Source organism: Neopsephotus bourkii, unplaced genomic scaffold (genome assembly GCF_033783945.1).
Source record: "Neopsephotus bourkii isolate Nb327-2 ecotype Australia unplaced genomic scaffold, CSIRO-AGI_Nbou_v1 NB_1749, whole genome shotgun sequence".
Taxonomy (NCBI): Eukaryota; Metazoa; Chordata; class Aves; order Psittaciformes; family Psittacidae; genus Neopsephotus; species Neopsephotus bourkii.
In genome coordinates this window covers 1,504,163-1,526,790 of record NW_026902223.1, presented here as the reverse complement: position 1 = coordinate 1,526,790, position 22,628 = coordinate 1,504,163, and the positions used below count along the sequence as shown (strand labels likewise).

The window sequence follows — 22,628 nt, the reverse complement described above, 5'->3', positions numbered from 1 at the left end:
AATGTCACCTTTGCAGTATGCCAGAGGACAAAGTAATATGGAGGAGGATCTTTCCATCCTGAGCAGCCAGAGAACCCCCTGAAGTAAGAGATTAACACAACCCACATGGCATAACTCCTCAATCTGGTTGCCCTTTGGGTACCCTGGAGACACCAATGCACTTAATGACAAGTCAAACCTTTCAGCTCAACTTGCTACTCAGAGCTGTTCCCATTCCGTGATGGCTGAGATATGGAGCAGCTCTGGAGCTGCTGCCCCATGGTGCGCTCAAAGCACTGCCTGTTCTTCACCAGGAGGTAACACGGTGTTGGTGGATGGTGAGCTTAGGGGGGTCATAAACCTCCCCCCAGTCCTTCACCCGACCTCACCGTGGCCTCCCAACTCTTCCCTGCAAATGTTCTCCTCCATCAACAGCATTAGCACCCATTTCCCAGGCCAGAACCTGCTCTCCTGGCCATGGTTCAGCTGGATCCAACCACCATAAAGAGCCCGTTTAAGCAGCAGCTTCCTGCCAGGCCCAGAGAAGGCAAAGTCTGGGTGGGCAACTGGCACAACATCCCAAACTAAAAGCACCAAAAAGCAACCCAGGATCCATGGTACCATCAGGCATCCATCCTCCCAGTCTGCCCTGACCCATTCACCCACGTGAGCCTGACCACACAGTGGTTTGGAGACATGGACCAATGACCACCAGGGAGCAAGGAGAGAAACCTGCCAAACACCACATGCTGGAAAAACCCTCTTCTCCTTTCCCTCTGTGGTATTTCACACTGAGCTCCAGGTCTGGAACCGCCTCAGCTTGCCTGGTTTGGGGTTGACTGCTCAAGTTTTCCCTATGCTCTGCTCCACAGCTTCCCTGTGTTCCTGTAATCGGTGTGGCCAGCCTGCTCTGAATTAGGGGTTTACAGACAAACCTGAGTGTGGGTGCTGAGGCTCAGCTGGCCACAGCTCTGCTTTGAGATAGAGAAGGGAAAAAGAGGGGGCTGGTGGAGCCAAGCAGGGAGAGATGAATCACAGCACTTTGGGTAAGGTGAGGATGATGGAGCAAAGAGGGGAAAAAGCATACAGTTTAGTATGAGATCACATCAATAGCTAAATGCTACCAGGCACACCAAAACCCATAATACATCAAATCCCTTTCAGCAACACACCTGGGGGAAATAAGAATTGCTCAGAAGCTGGGGTCTGGATGAGGTGTTAATCCACCTGCAGCCTGAAGCCTGCCGGAGTCTCACCTGGGAAGCTGGACTTCCCAAGCCTTACCCATTAGGTGTATCCAGGGTGGGCTGGTCCTGTGGGAAACACATCTCCCTTTGGATGAGGGGAGACCCAGAGAGAACAAACCCCATCCCACAGGCACGCACAAGTGTGGAAGGGGATGAACATCACCATGGGAGATGATGGGGGACATTGGACACCTCCCTCCATCTCCTGGCTTCGCAGTAACAGAGCCACACTGCAGAGAACCAAATTCATCCTTGACCTAAATTGTCACCTAATCAATACAAGGATCCCCGTCTGCCCTGCACCCATGTCAGGCTCCACCCGGGATGCTCTGGGCAGGAATATCTGCAGTGCCTGCCTCCCCTTTCCCTTTTCCCTTCCCTCTGCAAGCAGACCCTCAAGTTTTTCCCCACAGCAGGAGACTGCAGCCCATTAGACAAGGCCTGATTGCTCCTCCTCACCTCCCCCGTGACACAATCGAGTGCGCATACAAGGCAGAACAAAACAGTGACAATTGGTGACAAATGGACTGCACAGCATCCCGTGGCCCCGTCGCCAGGGAGACCCTGGCCAAGCATGGGCGGCCGGGATTCGGGGATGGCAGAGGGGACACAGGTGCTGGGAAACCAGTATGGACCCATCTGCTATTGGAACCCACTGGAGCTGCCAAGGGCAGAGCCTGGGTGAGCCCTGGCGCAGGACAGGGCTGCAGGCTGTTGTGCCAAACCAGCTCTGCTTCTCCTGGGTCATCCCCCCTTAATATGGTTGATTTTCCTAAACCTTTTCCCAGGTCAGGGTAGTGGTTTGACAATGAATAGAAAGGGGAAGAGGGTTTAACTCTTGCCAGCACTGACCCAGCAAGCACCACCAAGCACATTCCCAATGCTAAATCCCACAGACACACTCTGTGCCGGACACTGTATCACGAGCTCTGCTTTGCCAGGGAAGAAACTGAGGCCAAAAGAGGGAGAATGATGCTTGTTCTGCAGCTCTTTGCTGGCAGAAACAGAAATCTCTTCCAGGAACATCTTGGAGTGACTCAATGCCTTTTACTTTCAATGCGAGTGATGTAAATGCCCCGCAGCCAGCGTGGAAGCACCTCACGCTCACCCAGGGCTCCGGATATGCTCCAACACTCCAAGCATCAACAAAACTGGATGTGAAATTCAACCTCCCTCCCCCAGCATTGCTCTGGGTTGGGTCTGAGTTGTTTCCTGATGAATACCTGCAGCAGACACCCAAAACAGCCGCTCTGCAGCTGCAAAATGACTTGGCTTCTTCCCCCCAACACAATTGTACATCAACAGCTTTATTCTCTCCAGTCCCCCTTTGCTACAGCTCTCAGGAGAGGTGCACAGGTGAGGCCGAGCATCCTCACATGGGCTACGTGCATTTTGGCTACTCTTCCTCCCTGGTCCCCCCCCATCTTCATCCCACTGTTGGGGGCAAGAAAGAGTTAAGGCTGCAGCTGCCAGCCCCGGCGGTGCAGAGTTATGCTCAAACTGTTCCCACTGCTGCATGAAGTCAGCTGTCATTAGGGAACAAAGGCGCCCGGAGCAGCTCAAGTTGTGTCACACTCGGGAGGCACGGAGACTGCTCCCTGATTAGGATTTCTAAATCAGTCCCATCGAAGCCCGGAGAATAAAGGCGCAGAACAATGAGTTGGGGCACATTCACACAAGCAGCAGCCCCTGCCGTCCCCCCACCGCCCTCCCCATCCCCTCGCACGCTTCTCCTCCCACCCGAGCCCTGCTGCACTTCACCTCCAGGTCCTGCTGAGGACCACAGTTTCCCCAGCGCAGGCTGTGGGCACATCTCTTGCTGCAGGACCTGGCTCCATCCCTGCTCACCATCCAGATGGGGTATCCTTTAAGTCATCAGGTAGAAGCATCTCCTCAGTGGGGCCATCTTGCCCCAGAAGCATCAGCCCCGTGGTCCAAGGTACCTTGGGCCACACAGTGAGACTGCTAGAGGAGGCAATCCCAGGCAGTGCTGCCTTCTGGCATCCCTCTGGACCCACCATCCTGGTGGCCTCCCCTTGGCCATCTGCCTCTGCATCCATGCTCCGCGTCCATCCGCAAGGACATCCAGCCCCACCATGCACAAGCACTGCCAGCCACACCTGGCATGCACCAGGTTGAGTTTTCTTTGGAAATAAGGCATTTTCCACAAATATTGCAGACTTATGTACACATATAACAAACCTCACCTGCAGCAAGACCTAAGTACCTGCAAGGACAGGTCACCTCATTCAACCCTGGGCTGCTGCACCACTGCCACAGATGCTGACTCATGCCAGGCCCCCCTGCACTGACCCAGAGCATCTCCTCATCCCTGTGCTTGTCCCATAAAGGGTTTTCTTTCCTAGTAAGCAAGACATAGAGCAGGCAGAAACAGATTGGGGGTTGCAGACTTGTTTGCTAAACTCACCTCAATCGAGGCAGACTTCCTCCATGAGCACACAAGTTCCCACAGCACGGGCAGCAGGGAGATGCTGGTTTGGCTGGTGGGGTCTCTAAAAACCGTTTTCTTGGAAAAAATAGGAATTCTAGCACAAAATGACGCAGCACAAGTCAAAAAACCTGAAGAGAAACCAAGCCAGTTGTGGATTCGGGACACTAAAAACACAGAGGCAGGAATTAAGTGGTAGTAAATGCTATTCTTGGCTTCGAACCTGACTTTGCTGATGACATTGACTTTGTTGATTGAGAGCTCTCTGCCTCAGTTCTTTCCATGCGAATGGAGGAGGTGACCCTGTAGGTGGTTACTTCCCACAAGCACAAACCCTTAACATCAGGGTTCCCACAGGTAATGACAAACATGACTGGACCCTCTTCCCACCGCACTGGATTGTCTGGACCTGCATCAGGCTGTGGCGCTTGGGGGGCTCTTCATAGAACCATGGAATGGTTTGGGTTGGAAGGGACCTTAAAGCTCCTCCAGCTCCAACCCTGCCACGGGCAGGGACCCCTTCCACTGGAGCAGCTTGCTCCAAGCCCCTGTGTCCAACCTGGCCTTGAGCACTGCCAGGGATGGGGCAGCCACAGCTTCTCTGGGCACCCTGTGCCAGCGCCTCAGCACCCTCACAGGGAAGAGCTTCTGCCTAAGAGCTCAGCTCAGTCTCCCCTCGGGCAGGTTCAAGCCATTCCCCTTGGCCTGTCCCTACAGGCCCTTGTCCCAAGCCCCTCTCCAGGTTTCCTGCAGCCCCTTTAGGCACTGGAGCTGCTCTAAGGTCTCCCCTTCAGGAGCCTTCTCTCCTCCAGGCTGAACAACCCCAACTCTCACAACCCATCTTCTTCATGCAAAGAGGCTTCCATCGCACACAGCCAAAATGACATCCCTTTTATCCCTCTTTGCTTCAGGTTTGGGAACACACATGGGGACAGGAGACAGGAAAAGGAGAGAATTCACTGCGCTCCCACTATCCCAAGGCTGCATCCTCAACCCCGCAGTGAAAGGCCGGCGGCCAGCAGGTGCAATGAATAAATATCCCGGCACAAATCCATATGGAGAAGAGGGGGAAGGGCAGGAATATAGATATCGAGCATCCCGCCCCCCGCCTCCAGCAGGACACGCACGCAGACACACACACACACACTAATCCGGTGGATTTGGCCGTCATATGACATGCCCGCTCCGTCCAGGGAGGGGATTTAAGGCACGCCTCCCCTTTCACGCCAGGAAAGGATTTTCATCTCTCAAGAGCACAATGAGGGAAGGGGAAGGAAGGAGGAAAGAAATAGGGAGGGGGGAAGCCAATCAAGCCGGGATCAGCTGTGGGCTGGGCTGCTGCAGGTCTGCTTGTCCCAGAGGGGGGTGCGGGGAGACATATTGGGCCGTGTGGGAAACCCACAGTCTCAGCTTCTCACACATTGTTCTCCACCCCGGCTCCCCCCCCAGCCCAGCCAAAGCCGTTAATGCCACAAAAGATACTTTGCCCATTGTGCCGGGGGACAGCTGAGAGGATAGAGTTAGCCTTACACAGCTTTCCTGCCTCCCTCTCCCACTGGAGAGGGGAAGAGGGGACAGAGCAATCAAAATGGAGAGTTTGATGCTCGCCATACAAAAGAATTAAATCCACTTAGGCCCCTTTCTCGCTAATCTCGGACTGTGGGGGGTTAAATATGGTTACATTTTCATTAGGTACTAATAGCAAAAGGGCAGCTAATGGTAGCACAGACCGACGCATTGTCATGCAGATGGCTCCAAAAAGGGGTACCCTGCATGGCTGCAGCGCGATGGCATGCTCGGAGTGGGAAATTGTGTCACTTCGGCATTGTCGGGGCTGAATTCCATCAATGGGGAAAGTCATGTTTCCTCCGCCGAAAGGAAACAAGTTAAAACCCCAGGGAGGGGTGGAGGTGGTGGGAAGGCACCTGGGGGTCTGCAGGGACCCTCCTGCAGAGCACGACAGAACCATCACAGAGCGATCGATGCCCAAGGCAAGGGACCGCTGCTTTTAGGTCACCACACAATGAACTTAGTGGTCGTAAGCCATTAAATCTGAACTGAGCCAATGGTTCAAGCAGCCAGCATGGTCCCTGCTGCCTGGGTGCTGGGAGGATACCCTGACACCCTTAATCTGGGACTCGAGGCACACAGCGCTGGTCCCAGTACGCTGCACACCCATCCACCATGCGCTCGCCATGGAGTCCCAGGGAAGCATGGACCAAGAAGCTGGTTTTACCCTTTATCTCTTAAGGACTTTGTGGCCAGCTCAGCCTCACTGGGGCTTTCTCTGCCCCACTTCCACCACAGACTCAAAGGGATTGGAGCAGGGGGAAGCACCCAAGAGGCTGCCCCCATGACCCGGCTGCCCACACAGCCCCTCAGGCTGCACATGGGCACCACTGTGATGGTGATGATCCCCCCTTTCATCCCCTCCACACCATCCCCAGCAGACAGAGCCATTCTTCCCCCTTCACGCTCCTCCTGTCATAGGTTGCATCTAAGGACCAGGCTCAGATCAGCACTGTGCAGGCAGGATGCCTGGCTCTGGCACACACACATGCTGGGGTGTCTCTGGAGTAAGCAGCTTTCCCAAAGGGAAGGTGCTGTGGTCTGTGCAATGGGTGTCATTCCTTTGGGAGCCCCATACACTAGCACCCATAGGGTCCCAGTCTTCCAAACCTTTGCCTTGATAGAAAGACCAACCTCTACTATTCCTTGTAACTTCAGGCACTTAATGGTGGTGTCTGCGCTGGAGGAGTGCCCTCCATCAGAGCCCAGCAGCTCCAGGTGGGTCCCAGACCACACAGGACTGCACTGCCTTGGAAATCCCCACCAGCAAAAAGGAACACCACTTATGTGGGTGCCTCCACTAAATGTTCACACTTAGAGAAGCTGGGACCTCCACTGCCCTCCTAGACAATCCCAACTTGCTTAGTGCTGGCTCACTAACATGGTATAGATGGAAAATATCTGCCAAGGTATATTTCATAGGGTCAGAGCGCTGCGATGGTTTTTACTCAGGGCTTTAGGAGAGAGACCCACAACCCAAACACATCAGTGAAGTGAGGTCCTTTCCCCCAAACCAACTGGCACAAGGGTAAAACTCCATCACTCGGGAACACGAAGCAGCCTCAGCGAAAGCCAAGTTAAACAAGAACAAGGTCAGCATCGAGATGGTGCTGCCAGTAACTGTAAAGAGGAGGAAATTGGTCATACAGAGTACAGGCACCTACAACCCCAGCCCCTCACCAGCCAGCACAGCATCAAGGGGAGTGGGAGCTCCAGAGACCTGACTTCTCATCCCAGTTCTGGCACAGACCATGTCCCTTCACCTCCCTGCGCCTCTTCCCCTTCTGCATCTGCGTGCTCCATCATCCTCTTCCCAGCCTGCAAAATGCATCTTGGGGAAGGGGCTGGAGGACCCCAGCTTCTCTGCCAGGAGCCCAGAGGAACCACCAGGGAACAGCACACTTCAGTCAGAGGGAAGTATTTCACCCACCCCATACAGCACCATCAGAAGCCGCTCACTTCGCACAGCTCCTGGCCTGTCACAAGCTCGTACAGACCAAGGACAGATGAACTATCCATCGCACTCAAGTGCCAATTCCCTAACAAACTCCGACACCGTGTCTATCTGCCTGACTGCCAGACACCAAACCCGAGCCAGATTTCCTGCAAGCGTTGCTGAGTTTTGCAAGCTTCAAGTCCTCGGAGAGTCACATTTTCGTGCTTCTCTCTGTAACCTTGAGAGCCCGAGCTGCAGCTTTAGTGAAAGCTGAGATTCTCAATGCTCTGGAGCCAAAGCTTGCAGGGAGAACGCAGAAAGTGAGAGTAGGAGAGCCCGTGAAGTCTGGCTTCCTGCAGTATGGCACTTCGCACTTAGATTCTTTGCTGTCCAGTAGGCTTGAGCTGAAATACAATTGCACCCTTGCCATCAGCAAGAGTTCCAATAGGCCCTTCTCTTCCACCTTCATCTACCTACACACAACTTGCTGGGATAGGATGGATGTTCTACCTCTGACATGCTGACAGATTCTATTGACACTGCCCAGAAAGACTTACAAGCTCCTGGAAGGTGACACAGAGGGATGGATGGATGGACAGCACGTCCCAAAGCCTGCTTCCCCAGGAAAGCCCTCCATGGAATAGCACGTTGTGCAACCACCACGATAACATCTTGACAGCTTGCACCGATATTTTCCCTGGGTTTGGGGAGAGCTGTGGTGTTGCAATCCAGGCTCAGGGTTAAGAGCTGGAGTTCTGGAAAGCTCATCCCTATGAGGAGCGTCATAGAGAGGCATCACGTCCTATGGGCGCCCAGGGGTTGGGGAGGCAGAGCCTCTTCTGAAAGCAAAGCCGTGCAGCTTCACTGGAGCCACTCCAGTGCCTTACGCAGCTGATGATGTGTCCTGGCCCAAAATGTTTATTGTTTCCCAGCAAAGTTACACTAGGAACAACAACAGAATACAGCACACCACCGCTCAAAGGTTAACACGTGTTCTTTTCTGCTATTGCGCCTCGGGACTCTCCACCACTAACATGAGCCAGGGCAGCTCCTTTGCTTCCTTCAACCTGATCAACCAAAGAAAAGGAATGGGGGGGGCGGAAATCAAACCCCACCAGCAATGGGAACCACTTTCAAGGGGAAGCTGCTTTCGGAAACCCAGCCACGTCCAAACATCACAACTGGTCGCGGCAATTACGAGAAGTAAAACATTAAAAAGCATGAGGCAAAGTGCATTTGCATGCTAAAAGCTCCCGCCAGTGGGGCTGAGGGGCTGTATCCAACACAAAACACAAGACTTCTCTCTCTAAATATACATTAACCTGCTATAACGTCCCTCTCAGTTTGCACCCCAAAGACTGAGGGGTGCAGAGCTGGCAATGGCTGCAGCCACAGCACCCCTGCAGCAGACACCTTAGACCTGGACCCAGACGGATGCCTAAACCTGCTGGACAAGCAAAGCTGGAAGGGTTAATCCCTGCTCAGCCATCCCCATCGAAGCACAGCCCCCGGGGCTCCAGAGGGAGGGAGGTACTGGGACGTTTCCTTGAACTGGGTGGATTTGCTGGAAAGCGGCGTTCCTGCAAACCTGGTTCCGTAGCTGCTGGTGCACAAACAGGGCTGAGTTGAACCCAGAGGCCGCAGGTGGGCAAGTTACCTGAAGGCCATGGAGAGGAAACTCCTACATCCGCTCTGAGAGCACAAACCTTCAGCCGGCCAAGCAGGGAGGGGAGCAGGGGAGCCTCCTCCTGGGTAGGGTTTCACCTGAAATCACAGCTTCGTGCTCCAAACATGGGCTCACCGGAGGCTCCGAGCCAAAGCCCTGGGAGAGGCAAACTGAAAACCCCAATTAGAGCCCTCTAAACCCCTAACGAGGATCAGAGAGCAGGAGCTAGGCTGCAGGAATAAGGAGTTCACCCCAACGCCAGCTCCCCATCCCGGTCTCATCCAGCAGCACAGCATAGGCTCTCCATGCTGTAATCCTGCCCTGCCTGCACTCCTCCTCCATTCCTCTCCCCCACAAGCAGGGTCACCTATGGGTTTAACTGGGAAGGCAGCCAGTCTCAATGCACTGTAGGAATAAGTTATCTTGCTGATAAAGCCACCATAAATTCAGGGCTCAAATTCATTCCACGAAGGTAAAGCAACCCTTCAGAGAGCTCCCAAAACACCCTGAGCACCTAGGGAAGTAACCAATTCATAGAGCAAATAGGGGATATAAAAACCAAGGGGCACATCCAGGGCTTGTTGCACACAAACCCTACCCAAGTTCTGTTTAAGCCAGTGGGAAGACTTGCAAATGACAAGCTGCAGAAGAAATGGAGCTCTCTGTACCTGAGCAAGTAGTCAGGTATGGGACAGTGACCCTGGGCATGCAACCTCCTAACTTTAAGTATTGCAGAGCAGCAGACAAGATGAAATTAAATCACTCAGCAGCCCCTTTGGAAAAGATATCAAACCTCGGGTTCCATGGCAGGAAAGGCAAAGGATTCATCCTGGAGTCAAATCAATAGCTGTGCTACCAACCTTCACCCCAGGACAGCGCACCAGTAAAGTGATGCCCCCTTACACACCCTTCTCCCATCCACAGGACAGCACACAGCAATGCTCTCCAGAACAAGCCAACTCTTAAAATGATGCACACACACAGAAAACTCTTAGCATAGAGGATTCCTTCCTATTTTTAGGTCTAGTACCTGAACTTCAGCTGCAAACTTATTTCCTGTTAGAGGAACAGTGAATAGGAACAAGCTGGGAATGAAGAGAGGGAACAACCCCCTAGAGACCAGTTTGGAAGACGGACCACATGCCTACGAGCTGCAAAGTCTTTGGTGTTGGAATGGGCAGGAATGACGAAGCAATACATAAGACCATACAAACACACATGTGTGTTGTTATCAAACAGGAGCATTTCTGGATTCAGTGGAAAAGAAAGGTTTTCCTAGAGGCAAGCTCATCCCAAGTCCTTGCTGGTGCAGTACCTTTCTCCTCAATAATCAATCAATCCATCAATCAATATAAAGGAAAGCAGGGCATGTGCTTTTGAAGGTTGTTTTCTTTCATCCCTCCACCCCCATTGATCCCTTTGGCAGTCCTGGCTGCCCTGTCACCTCCGGCTGAGAGAGCAGGCTGCAAGCCAGGAGATCCCGCTCCTGCTAAGGCCCCTGGGCACATCCCTGCTCCCACTGCCCTGTCCTGCCTGGTCCATCAGGATAAAGGGCCTGGGAAAGCAAGTGCACCCCAATTAGAACCCAAGCATACTGCATGGCAACAGGGAGCAGGGGTGCTGGGACAGCTTCCCCCTAAGAAGGATCAGTAGGGATGGAGGTATCTGTCCAGGGAACAAAAAGGCAAAGGGCTGGGAGTTTAAGTGGCTCTTTTCTTCACCTTGTTGGGGTGTTGGGTTTTTTTTTGTTGGGTTTGGGGTTTTTTCTTTACTTTTATTGCAGGCAGTTGTTGTTGGCCCACATCACACCCTAAGCTCTGACTCTCATGGATGAGAAATGAGCTGAGCTGGATACTTCATAGAATTACAGAAAGTGTTGGAAAAGACCTTAAAGCTCCTCCAGCTCCAACCCCTGCCACGGGCAGGGACCCCTTCCACTGGAGCAGCTTGCTCCAAGCCCCTGTGTCCAACCTGGCCTTGAGCACTGCCAGGGATGGGGCAGCCACAGCTTCTCTGGGCACCCTATGCCAGCGCCTCAGCATCCTCACAGTAATGGTTAACATGGTTATTGTTGAAACCTCTCTCAACACACAGGTACAGAGAGTCTTTGCCTGCTTGCTGAGCCAAATTTGTGCCCATTCAGGCTTTATGTTATGGAGCCACATCATAGAGCTGGGCACCAACAGGAGGTGCTGGAGGTGGATTCATCAGCAGTTGTGCCTCAATCCAGTTCATTTCCAGTGCTGATGCAGTTATTCCCCAGCCCAGGTGACCACATCCAGCCCTGCCCAGCCCCAGCTATCAGACACCATCAGGGCTGAAATAACCCCTTATCCTCACAAGGACTCACCACTTAAAAGTCCCAGTACCAGCCCAGAGAGGGCATCCTTCATTTACATCACAGCAGCACCAGCGAGACTCACAGCCAGGCTGGGGATCAAACAGAAGGCTCTGAAAATCACACAGGATCTAATCCTGCTCTGCTCAGCCTCTCCTACCTTCTCTGCACGTGAACGTGAGCAGGCAAAGCTCCTGCTCCAAACTCGCTGTGTCCTCTGTGTGTTTTATTGCTCTGAATGATGGGGCAAGGCGGAAAGGAGCTCGGAGCCAGGACAAGAGAGAATGGCAATCCTTGCCCCCAGAGCACTTATAAACCCGAAGAGGCAAGATGTAACACGAGGAGGAAACAGGCAGGAGGCCAGAGGGGATACCATAAAAATAGGATGTTTTAGAACATCTTTGCTGTGGGCATAAATCACCGCCCATCTCTCCACTGATCTTGGGAGTACAGAGCGAGTCCTCAGCCAAACCAAACCTCCCTCCTCACAGCTCCTACCAAAGCAGCACAGCAAACCCATCCCTGGTGAGAACGAGACGGGCAAAAAAGGGTGTCTGAGCCCTCGGTACCGGATGAGGCTGGAAGCAAAGGGACTTGACCGTGCCTGCCTACAGGGTTCAGTGGCAGAGACAGGGATGGACAGGGTCTCCCAAAGCTTTGATAAAAAGACCCTTCCTCTCCTCTGCCCACTGCTACCTATAAAGGAGGATAAACCCCTCCTCACACCAGTGAGCCTTAAATAAACCCAACTGTTCCCCACAAAGCTTCATCATCCTCTCTCCTTCCTCACTCTCCATCCCTCCTTCCCTGCTCCGCCACAAACCTGTGAGGGCAAACAAGGGGGATTTCTCCCCCCCCACCCCAAGAAGAAAAGAGAGGAAGGGTCAGGGGGAAGGAGACATCTTATTTCAAATAAACAAACAGGATTTACTGCCGGACAGGTCCCTAAGCCCTCGGCCCGGGCCAGCAAAGCGCAGCTTGGCTGTAATAAGCACATAAATAAAGTTTACAGCTCAACTGGCCTGACCCAGTATTGCCCCGAGGTGCAGAAGCAGTATCTTGTCATTAGTATGCAGAACACATCGCCTTAATGTCTGCTCATTTGTTCTCAGCCCACTCGGCTCTATAAATCTCCACAAAAGGGCAAGGCAGGGCTGCGGGGGAGAAGGGGGAGCGGCAGGGCCAGGGGGATGGGAATTGCCTACTGTCCCGCTTCCAGCGCCACGGGATCAACGGGCACAGCCACAGCAGTACAGGCGCCACATGAACCACATCCTTCCTTGCTTCCAAGCAGGGACCACCACTCTTTAAGGAGGAGGATGGGCAGAGGGGAATGCCCATGTTTGCCTCCTACAGTGGAGGGGAATGGGATAAAACTGGTGTATGTGGGGCAGTGCAGGACAAAGCATGACCGGAGTGGCAGGGCACTGCTGGCAGCTGCAGCAGGTGAGCGCAGCCTGGCATAGAGATGGACACAAACACAGCTTGTAAAAACCCATACATATCAACAGTATTTCCCTTTCTTTGCACTGCTTTAATCAACATCCACCCGTCGTGACCCTCGCTCCCACCTGCAATCGGCATCTGCCAACATCCTGCAGAGCACTGTATCCCCTCCCCAGAGCACACTGAATCCCAGCCTCGTTTGTGTTGGAAGGGACCTTAAAGCTCCTCTAGCTCCAACCCCTGCCACGGGCAGGGACCCCTTCCACTGGAGCAGCTTGCTCCAAGCCCCTGTGTCCAACCTGGCCTTGAGCACTGCCAGGGATGGGGCAGCCACAGCTTCTCTGGGCACCCTGTGCCAGCGCCTCAGCACCCTCACAGGGAAGAGCTTCTGCCTAAGAGCTCAGCTCAGTCTCCCCTCGGGCAGGTTCAAGCCATTCCCCTTGGCCTGTCCCTACATCCCTTGTCCCAAGCCCCTCTCCAGGTTTCCTGCAGCCCCTTTAGGCACTGGAGCTGCTCTAAGGTCTCCCCTTCAGGAGCCTTCTCTTCTCCAGGCTGCCCCAGCCCAGCTCTCTCAGCCTGGCTCCAGAGCAGAGCTGCTCCAGCCCTCGCAGCATCTCCGTGGCCTCCTCTGGACTCACTCAAGCAAGTGAAATCACATCTGGCAACCCCATCCTTGACAGCACTTTCCTGCAGGTCAACCAAAGCGCTGTCCCTTCTCAGGGGACCTGGCATGGGCAACAAGAGGATGGCACAGCCTTGACAGCAGCATCGGGACCAGCACCAACAGCATCTCCCTTCCTCTCAACCCCCCAGCCCAGAGGCAGATGTGGCCTCTCCCCCACGCCGCAGCCTCACAGACTGTGCCAGATGAGAGCAAGATTTACTGATTTACTGTCCCACATAATCCCACAAGAAAGTAGCTGCACCGCTTCAGTGCTTTGCACTGCACAGGGCTGCTTTCTGTACAGGGAAATGTCAGGCACCCTTCTCTGTCATCAGCCTTGTCGGGATCTCCCCCATATGTTTGAAGAAAGTAAAACATGATTTACAGTCTGCCAAAAGGAAAAAAGAATGAGGAGAAGCCGCCACAGAGCAGAGCAAACATCTGGGGAGCAGAACTGGAGGTGCCCTGGGTGGAAGGTGCCAAGGGAGAAGTGTCTTCAGAGGAACCTGATGGAGCAAGAACTGGGATTTAATTAGGTATGATTTCAGGCAGCATCCCCACATAAATCTCTGATGGGAACGGCAACCTCCCCTCCACAGCACACGGCAAAGGCAGCTCAAGAGAGGGGAAAGATGCAGGCTTCGAGTCAGCGCAGTGGATCCCCACTGAAACACCAAATCCTCAAGTGCAGCAGGCTCTGTGCCTCTGTCTGCACAAAGCACTTGTGCTGCACCCCAAGAAAACACTGCTGGCACCATGACCTTCTCAAAGGGCAGCTCTGTACAGAGTGCAGAGTCCCAGTGCTTCAGGGATAACACAACGTAAATGGACATCGAAACAACTCAGCACCCGCAGCAGCTTTCAGGGGTTCTCAAGCAGGAATACCAAAGTATCTTAGTGTTACACCCAAAGACATCCACAGCATCCGGGACCTCATGGGCAGTATCTATGGGGAATGCTCTGGGGACCTTGGTAGAGGAAGTGACTGAGGAAAAGGCAGATGTGGAACAAGTTCCCACTGAGAAAGCCCCATCACAGAGAGGGGCCAATGCACAACGAGGGGCCTCAAGGCACCTCTCCCAGGGCATTGCCTGGCCAACATCCATCAGGGAGAAGAACCAAGCTCCTACCAGAGACAGAACACTCTTAACTTTGGCTTATGGGAACAGGACTGACTTGGAAGAAAAGGAGGCTGCATCTGCGTGCCGAGGCCAGGCAGGATGGATGGACAGCAGGGAGGAGCACCTCTTGCTTGCTCAGTTCCCCTCTTGCTTGCTCAGTTCCCAGCCCTGTTTCCAGGCTTGTTCTGGAAGGCAGGAGCAGGAGAACCTGCAGGGCCCGAGGGCATCAGTCGTTCCCACAGCAGACAATAGGGAACCTCTCGTTGACACCCAGGAGACACTGCTCTGAGGGCTTTGTGCTGCTTCCTGCTACCGAGCAGGAAATGAAGGTGTGGGATCCTGTCTCCACGTGGGAACCATCCACCACAGCCCTCATTGAGAAAACCACACCTCAAACTGAAAACCAATTATCTACTTAAAGCAAAGAGCCTTCCCTTCCCAGCTGGCCCCTTCAGCCTGGGGTTGGCATCAGGGAAGTTCAGCACAATGTTGTGAAATAGAGAAGGAGCTTCAGAGCCATCCGAGCAGAGGCTGGGCTGGCCCAAGCATCGACCTGTCCCACCTCTGCTGGTACCTCTCCTTGGCAGGTCTGTGCAATCAGGAGATTATCTCACAGACAAGCAGATTTCCTGGTCAGAAAGGTGAGGCCAGCAACCAGCTGAACTTGTGGCTCCCTCCAAGCTCAGTGCCTGCTCAATTCCACTGCATCCCTGCAGCAGCATCACCTGCAAGCTAAAGCCACTTCTAAGTAAGGATGGACAAAGCTCTTGAGATTACCACATCACACACTTTCCATTGAGCAGCCCCTGCTCAAGAAGCCCTGGGTTTTACAAAGATCTTGGCTGGAAAGGCCTTTAAGATGATCAGGTCCAATTGTTAATGCAGCACTGCCCAGCCCACCACTAAACCATGTCCCCAAGTGCCACATCTCACATCTGTTAAAGTCCTTGACAACCCTTTTGGTGAAGAAATTTTCCCCAATATCCAAACTAAACCTTCCCTGCTGCAACTTAAGGCCATTGTGTCCCATCCTATTGCTTGAACATGGGAAGAGACTGACCCACATCACGCTGCAACCTCCTTGCAGTAAAGAGCAATAAGGTCTTCCCCAAGCATCCTTTTCTCCAGGCTGAACACCCCCAGTTTCCTCAGCTGGTCCTCACAGAACTTGCCCTCTGGACACCCTCCAGCATCTCAATGTCTTTCTTGCAGTGAAGAGTCCAAACCAGAACCCAGTATTTAAGGTGCAGCCTCACCAGGAACAAGCCCAGGGGACAATCACTGCCCTTGTCTTGCTGGCCACACTATTGCAGACATAAAATCACCATCTTCTACCCTCAGAAGCAGCCCATTTACATCACATTCCTAAGCCTTCTCCCTGGCATTTGGGGTCTTCTGCTGCATGGAGGTCTCAGAGCAAAGATGTCAGGTTAGTTTAGATGTCACATCTCCACTTTTTACCAGCCTGAGCAAACTCAGATGAGTTATTTCAGGTACGGAAAAGGGAAAAACCAAACCCATGTTCACTGGAACTTTTCTGCACATGGGTACCTCAAAAACCTGAACTATAGACATCATTTTCCTAGTCTGCACCACAAAGTGATGTGCTCTACTGGATTCCAAATGCTTAATTTCCCCTTACTTTGTAAAGGATCAAGTTTGCAGACACACAGAGTTCACACTTCCTGCAACACTGTCAGTGTCTGAACACACATAAGATGTGGTGCTTCAGCAGCACCTGAGCTCTGCAACAGCCCCCAGAATAAGATGGAAATAAGCCATGTCCTGGACTAGGAGATTTAAGGGCAGCGACTAAACTGAAGAACAAGATTTGAGCTGCAAGTTGAAGCTGTGGGTGATTTGCCAGTTTAAGGCCAGGTGTTGTAATCCCATAACCTGTCTGCCTCACATACGCGAGGTGCCTTCACATCGCCTTCTTGAGCAGCTGAATCAGCACATCGCCTCGGTTCCCACAGCCTTCCCTGCAGGACTGCAACGAAGAGCTCGGATCCAGCACAGCGCTGGCACAGAGCTGCTCTGGATGAGGGTGGAGGGGTGAAGCCTGAGAACATTTCTGATGTCAGAAGCAATCAGGAGATGCTAGAAGGTTCCACCGTGACACAAAACACTGTGATGCAACTACCAGGTATTTCCACCCTATTAGAGCAGAGGATTTCACTTCACAACCTCACAGCCCAGAGGTGTTAAACTCTATGTGAGCAGGCTTATATTTAAACATGGCAAGATGCATTGAATCTCCCCTGGTGGCAAGGCAAGTGACCTCTCTTACCCCAGGTGGGAAACCAGCACATCCGGCCTCTGATGCATCTCTCAGATACGCCAAGTTGTTAGGTGATAAGTGACATGCAATAAATCTGGTTTTTAGCTCGGTTAATTACCAGCCTTGTGCTCATGAGTAATACGATAGCATTTAAGGTGGGGCAGATTTTCCATTACAGAGCCCTGGTTGCATGAATTCCATGAGAAGTGCTTTCTGCTGGATGCAGCTTTGACACAAGAGAGCTTCACTCCAGTCCAAGCTTCTTAACCCCAAACCACCCCTCCAAACCACAACAGCCTTCTGCAGAGTGGCCTCTTCTGCAGGAGAACACTGATCACCTCAGCACACATCACTAGCACTGCTGTAGTTGACCCTGGGCTAGTTTCACACCTCTCCAAACCTCCCCTCTCTACACTGCGGCCCTTACATCAGCAGCGTTGGCAATATCAGATGCATTGGAGGGTGTTATGCCTAAAAAAATAAGGAAGGAAATAATGAAGTTCAAGGAACACTGAGGTTCCCAGCTGGAAGTTGCTCTGCAACATTTGGTAATCAACTCCATGTAACAGCAAACTGGAAGGGTCGGTAAAGGGAAAAGCAGAGCCCCAACAGGAGGAAATGCTATTGGAGGCAGGACAAAGCGGTTCATGAGAACACCTCTCTATACAGCAGCGAACTCAAACCATAACCCCCGGAACCCCGACCTCACACAGCTCACACACTGTGGTGTACTTCTGACAGCGCAGAACCCACTGAGGCAAACCTGAAGAAGCTGCTTTTCCAAAACCCCCTTTCCCAGAGGCAGGGAAGCTCAGTGCAGCCTGCACCAAGGCTCAGTCCAGGGAAGTTTCTTCTCAATAAGAAGCTAGAGGAAAAAATCCATACACCCAAAAGGTCCATGAAGGATTTTGCACAAACATAAACACACAGCAAAAGGAATAAGGGAAAGCACCACAACCCCTTGCCCTGAGAGCCTGGGCTCAGCTCTTAAATCCAACACAAGGGGAAGGAAACGCCATCAGATGCGCCCTGGCCTTACAAGAGCAGCATCAGGCTGGGACTCAAAGCTGGAAAGCTCAGCCTCTCCCAACACAGTCCAACCACACATCAAACCCCTCATTTCCAGCCCAATGTAGGGAGCTCCACAGGTAAGAACATAATATACACACAGTTCTTTATGGAGCTGCAGTGATTTACTCATCGCATCTCAGCTGTTCACTTCCAGGACTACTCAGTGAAGCCACTGCCACTCAGATTTAGTCTGAGCAGCCTGAAACCATACCCTTACCCTCTTACAAAGAGGGACCCAATGCATTGCTACCCATGAACCCAGCCCCACACTCTTCTTTGCTTTCCAGCTGACAGCTTTTGGTCAGAGGACAACAGAAGATGAAACAAGGGGAGAAGGAATAAAACTAAATCCCTGCAGATTCTCATCTCCCTTCTCTAGTCTCCTCAAGTCATTGTTTTGCAGTACAAGTATTTCAGCTCGCTGTACCAGGGAACAGGATTAGACAGGTCACTGTGGAATCAGATTACAGACTTTTACCTTTTTAACTTTTCTTCTCAGCACGTAGGCTGGCGAACTGACACCCGGCGAGGGAGCAAGCAAGGGACAGGCATGGGTGGAGATGGCAGCAGAACATCAGTGATTCAGAGAGATTTGCCAAGTCATTGGAAGTTCTCACGATTCCAGGACCTGAAAGAAAGACAAAAAGCAGCAGATGGGTTAAAATTAAAGAGTAAGGAAGGGAATAATTTTACATAACCAACATGCAGCAACAAAAGGAGTACAAATACCAGAACGTGGCCTGATAGAATTTAGTGCGAAAGGGCTTAATTTGCTTTCCAATTCACAACTGCATTTTCCCCTCTGAGCCCCTCAGTTGCCTGCAGGGCTCCAGCAGAGCCAGAAACCCTGCGGTACCCTGCAGTGCATGGCCAGTTTGTGAGGATGCAGAGTGCGGGTGTTTGGAAAGCTTTGGGACCTTACAGGGACTGTGGTGGCCACAGACTCCAAATCTTTAGATGAGTTCTGTGGTTTCTGGGACAAGTTTCCTTTCAACGTGGTGTTCCCTCAACCAGAGGGTACATTCGTTCTGTCTCAGCATCTCTTCATGTCTTCATGTGACAGCAGGTTAACATAAGCTCTTCCCTGTGAGGGTGCTGAGGCGCTGGCACAGGGTGCCCAGAGAAGCTGTGGCTGCCCCATCCCTGGCAGTGCTCAAGGCCAGGTTGGACACAGGGGCTTGGAGCAAGCTGCTCCAGTGGAAGGGGTCCCTGCCTGTGGCAGGGTTGGAGGCTTTAAGGTCCCTTCAACACAAACCAGTCTGGTTCTCTGATGATTCTATGATCCCACAATGCCTGCACCAAGCCCAGCAACACAAAAACAATCCCAGGCTTGATTGGAAGACATCAATAAACAGAGAAGATAAAGAGCACATTCCTAAAGGAGAATCATTCTGGTAAAAGCATGTGTTAAACTTGTTATGTCTGTTTATAAATTAGAGCTATTAATGCTCATTACAACCTTCTGTGATAACACAATATAGCTTGTGCTCACTTTCTCTTTTGCTAACTGAAAGCCACGCTGCCTGTCCCCCACACTGCCGGCCCAGGAGCAAAATAGAGGTTAGTTAATGCTTGAAACATTGGAAGTATCATTATTTGAAACACCTATTTAAACTGAGCCTTTTCACTGCAGTGAGCACTACTCCCGTTATGTATTGATATATATTGATTCTTATTATGAAGAGTATTCAACTTTGAGTGCAACAACGTATTCCCCTCCCCACGAGATATACAAGTGACTGAATTTATTATAATTAGCCTCAAAACAGAAGGAGCATAAAGAGATGAAATTAATTGCCCAGATTTATGCAAGGCAGCCATGGCAGAGAGCACCACAAACTCCTTGTCCAAAGCAGAGCAGTGCCCCAGTCAATGAACCATTCTTCCTCTATTAGTGCCTAAATGACATGGGGGGAAATAAATTACCAAATAAATTATTTAACCAGCTTGGCTTTGCTTCCTTGTTCCCCAATCACCTTCATGTTTATTAACCTGGTTACCCCCCACCTTGTTATTCCACGTCTTATCATTCCCAGATGGCAACAAGACGGCATTTCCACCACAGCACACTAAGTCACCAACGCTGCCAGGTAATACAGGGGTCATTAGCTGGACCTAAAAGGCACTTCTCATCTCACCCTGGAACAAGCCATGGACCCAAAGGCAGGTGAGGGCATGGCGTGAAACACAACGAGTGGGAAACAAGCTCAAACCGTGTGAACAACGGTAGCTGACCAAGAGCAACCTCCAGCAAATCCCAAGAAGCCAAGATGTAAAGTGAAATAATCCTGTTTCTGCGCTGCAGGGTGTTGCTCATGAGTAACACTACAGCACCAGGGGTGTGCCGTGCCTCCCAGCATCATGTCCAGCTTCAGGAGCCACAAGCTCTAAGGGGAACACTGTCTGCCCACAAATCACAGGCTGCAGGGAGCAAAATCAGGGCAGATTTAACTCAAACAGCATCAAGCTCTAATGGCAATTCAGGGTCTGATCCCCAGGGATTTTGTCTCCAAACTTTTGAGGAAGGCTCCAACACATGATTCCAGCACTGAGTCATCTCCATTTGACCAAACCAACTGCTTTCCCAGTCAGAGGGATAACAAAGACAAACCAATGTGAGCTGCACACCGAAAAACATAGAGAAGAGCAGCTAAGTTTATTCCCCCATTGAGGGAACCATGAGCTAAACCCCACATTTCCTCAAGAGTGTTCTTAGTGTATGCACGTTACACACACCGAGTTTCTGATGGCTTCACCACATTCAAACAGTGGAAGCCTGAAGTACTGATTTCCAGAGATATACAAGGGTTTCACATCACATGGTTAGTTTATGAGTCCTTCCTACACACCACAACCTCCACAAATTAACCACAGGCTTCCTCCTTCCCACCCCCCCCAACACCACCTATGGACAGACAAGAGAAGGCAACAGTTTGGGGCAAAGCCCAAAGGGTGGACTTCAGTTGTCCCATATGAACCTCTGAAGCAGAAGACATCAGCAAACCAGCAACTGGAGCCACCTCCTCCAAGTCCTGCTGTTGGGGACACAGTGGGGGCAAGGCAGAGCCCCCAGGGCTCTGCACAGCTCGAGCACCACTGCAGACGTTTCAGCATATCCCAAAACAGCCCAGAACATCTTTGTTAATAAAGTTGCTGAGATAAAGGCTAACGCAATGCTTTTCGCAGGCTTCTGCTGGGTAATTACAAACCTATCACTTCGGAGGTAATTACATACAGCTAAAGATGTTATTACGAGGAGTTGGAAAAAAACCCATCATACTGGAAACAAGTTCCTGCTGCCCTTAGCTGGCTGATAGCTAAGTATTTCCAGAGAAGAGGAAAGCTGGGAAGTCTCCATTTAAGCGCTGAGCGTGCTCTTGCACAACGCTTCTACCTTTGGAAGAGGGAGCTGGAAGCAAACACGTCGCAGATGAAGCACTGCCTGAACCAGGAGACCTTTGAGGCTCCACTGCTTGTGTTTGTGTCCTTACTGCGACAACAGACAGGGAAGGGTCGTGGAAGTGAGGAGAGATGAGCTGAGAGCTCTTGGAAATGAATCCAGAGCCTTTCAGTGTGCCAGCACTGGGATGCAGAGCCATATTGCATCCAAGCATCATTTTCTCTAGAGCTTCACAAATTAGGCACTGGAGTGTTCCAATGGTCACCTGAAGGTGCTAGCAGCAATAGCTGGTTTTCTCTTAACGGTATCAGGGAAGGGTGGTAGGCACAGGGGGCAATTCAACAGCAACAAGTCTTGGTCCCTATTAACTGCAACTTCATTTCCAACCAATAAGCAAAGACAAAAAGACATCATCATAGAACCCTATGCAGAACACCCAAACACTATGGTTTGGAAGGGGACAGGGGGTGGACATCACCTGCATCTCTGCGAATTTCCATAGACAGAAAGTTTCCAAACAACATTTAGCCCGTGCACCCAAGAAGCCCACGCAAGGGGACAGCGAACATCATCCTTCCCCCCCTCCGTCACTGCTCTGCTATTTTAAGCAGATAGGGTTGGAAAAGAAAACATGAGAAGCAGAAGAAACCCCGTCAAGCTGCAACAATTAATACACACCAAACAGATGCACCCCAGCCTCCGTGGGATGATGTCTGCGACAGGCCAGGGCAAACCCCAGAGAATGCATTTCCGAGCTGGGCGCCCGAGGGCTTAAACAGGCAGCAACAGAGAGGGGGAGGAAAAAAAAGATCACCATTATAAAAAGCAACTGTTGGAGAAAACCCTGAGAACAAGCAGGAGAAAAGGGACAGTGGTTAAACAGGAGAGGTGGGGAAAGGAGCTGGAGATGCTCGCAGGAGGCAGGATGGGGCATGTGTTGTAACCAGCCCCAGCTAACGGTCCATCGCATGGTCACCACAGCCCTGCTGCGGGTGCAGGGGGTGGGTTGGCTGCTGGGATGGACCCACAGCCTCCCTGGGAGATGGGTTTTATAACCTGGCTCAGCAGCAAAGGCTGGGAGCTCACACACTGAGCTCCTGCATGGGGTCAGCATCCCACAGTGCCATGACTGCAGGGCTTTGGAAAGCGGTCTGCTCCCGTTAAAGACTGCAAGGGATGGAGAATTTACTCTCCTCTTCCTCACAGGCTGATTCAGGTTTAATTAAACTCCAAATAAACCCACACACACACTTTCTTTTCCAGTGTGAAACTGGCTGCTGGCTGGTTCCAGCCCTGGGTGTCTCTGCGTTTCCTGGCATTGGGAGCGTTCATGTACCAAACACCATCTGGGAAGATGCATCACCTCATCTCGTACCACTCACCCCGTTCAGGTGCTGCTGCTAGGACTGAGCCAATCCTTGGAATATTTGCCACCAATATGTTAGGTATGTAAATTAGCAT

The 22,628-nt window shown here is 51.9% G+C and overlaps 1 long non-coding RNA gene across 2 annotated transcripts in view; it reads right to left on the bottom strand.

The window, feature by feature from the left end:
• LOC133225237 (uncharacterized) overlaps positions 1 to 16,568 on the bottom strand; it is a 98,788-nt gene extending 82,220 nt beyond the window's left edge. For both annotated transcript variants that reach the window (XR_009729074.1, XR_009729075.1), the window contains exon 1: positions 16,559 to 16,568. This is a non-coding gene — a long non-coding RNA (uncharacterized LOC133225237). The remainder of the gene's footprint in view (positions 1 to 16,558) is intronic.
• Positions 16,569 to 22,628: the final 6,060 nt, after the last annotated feature.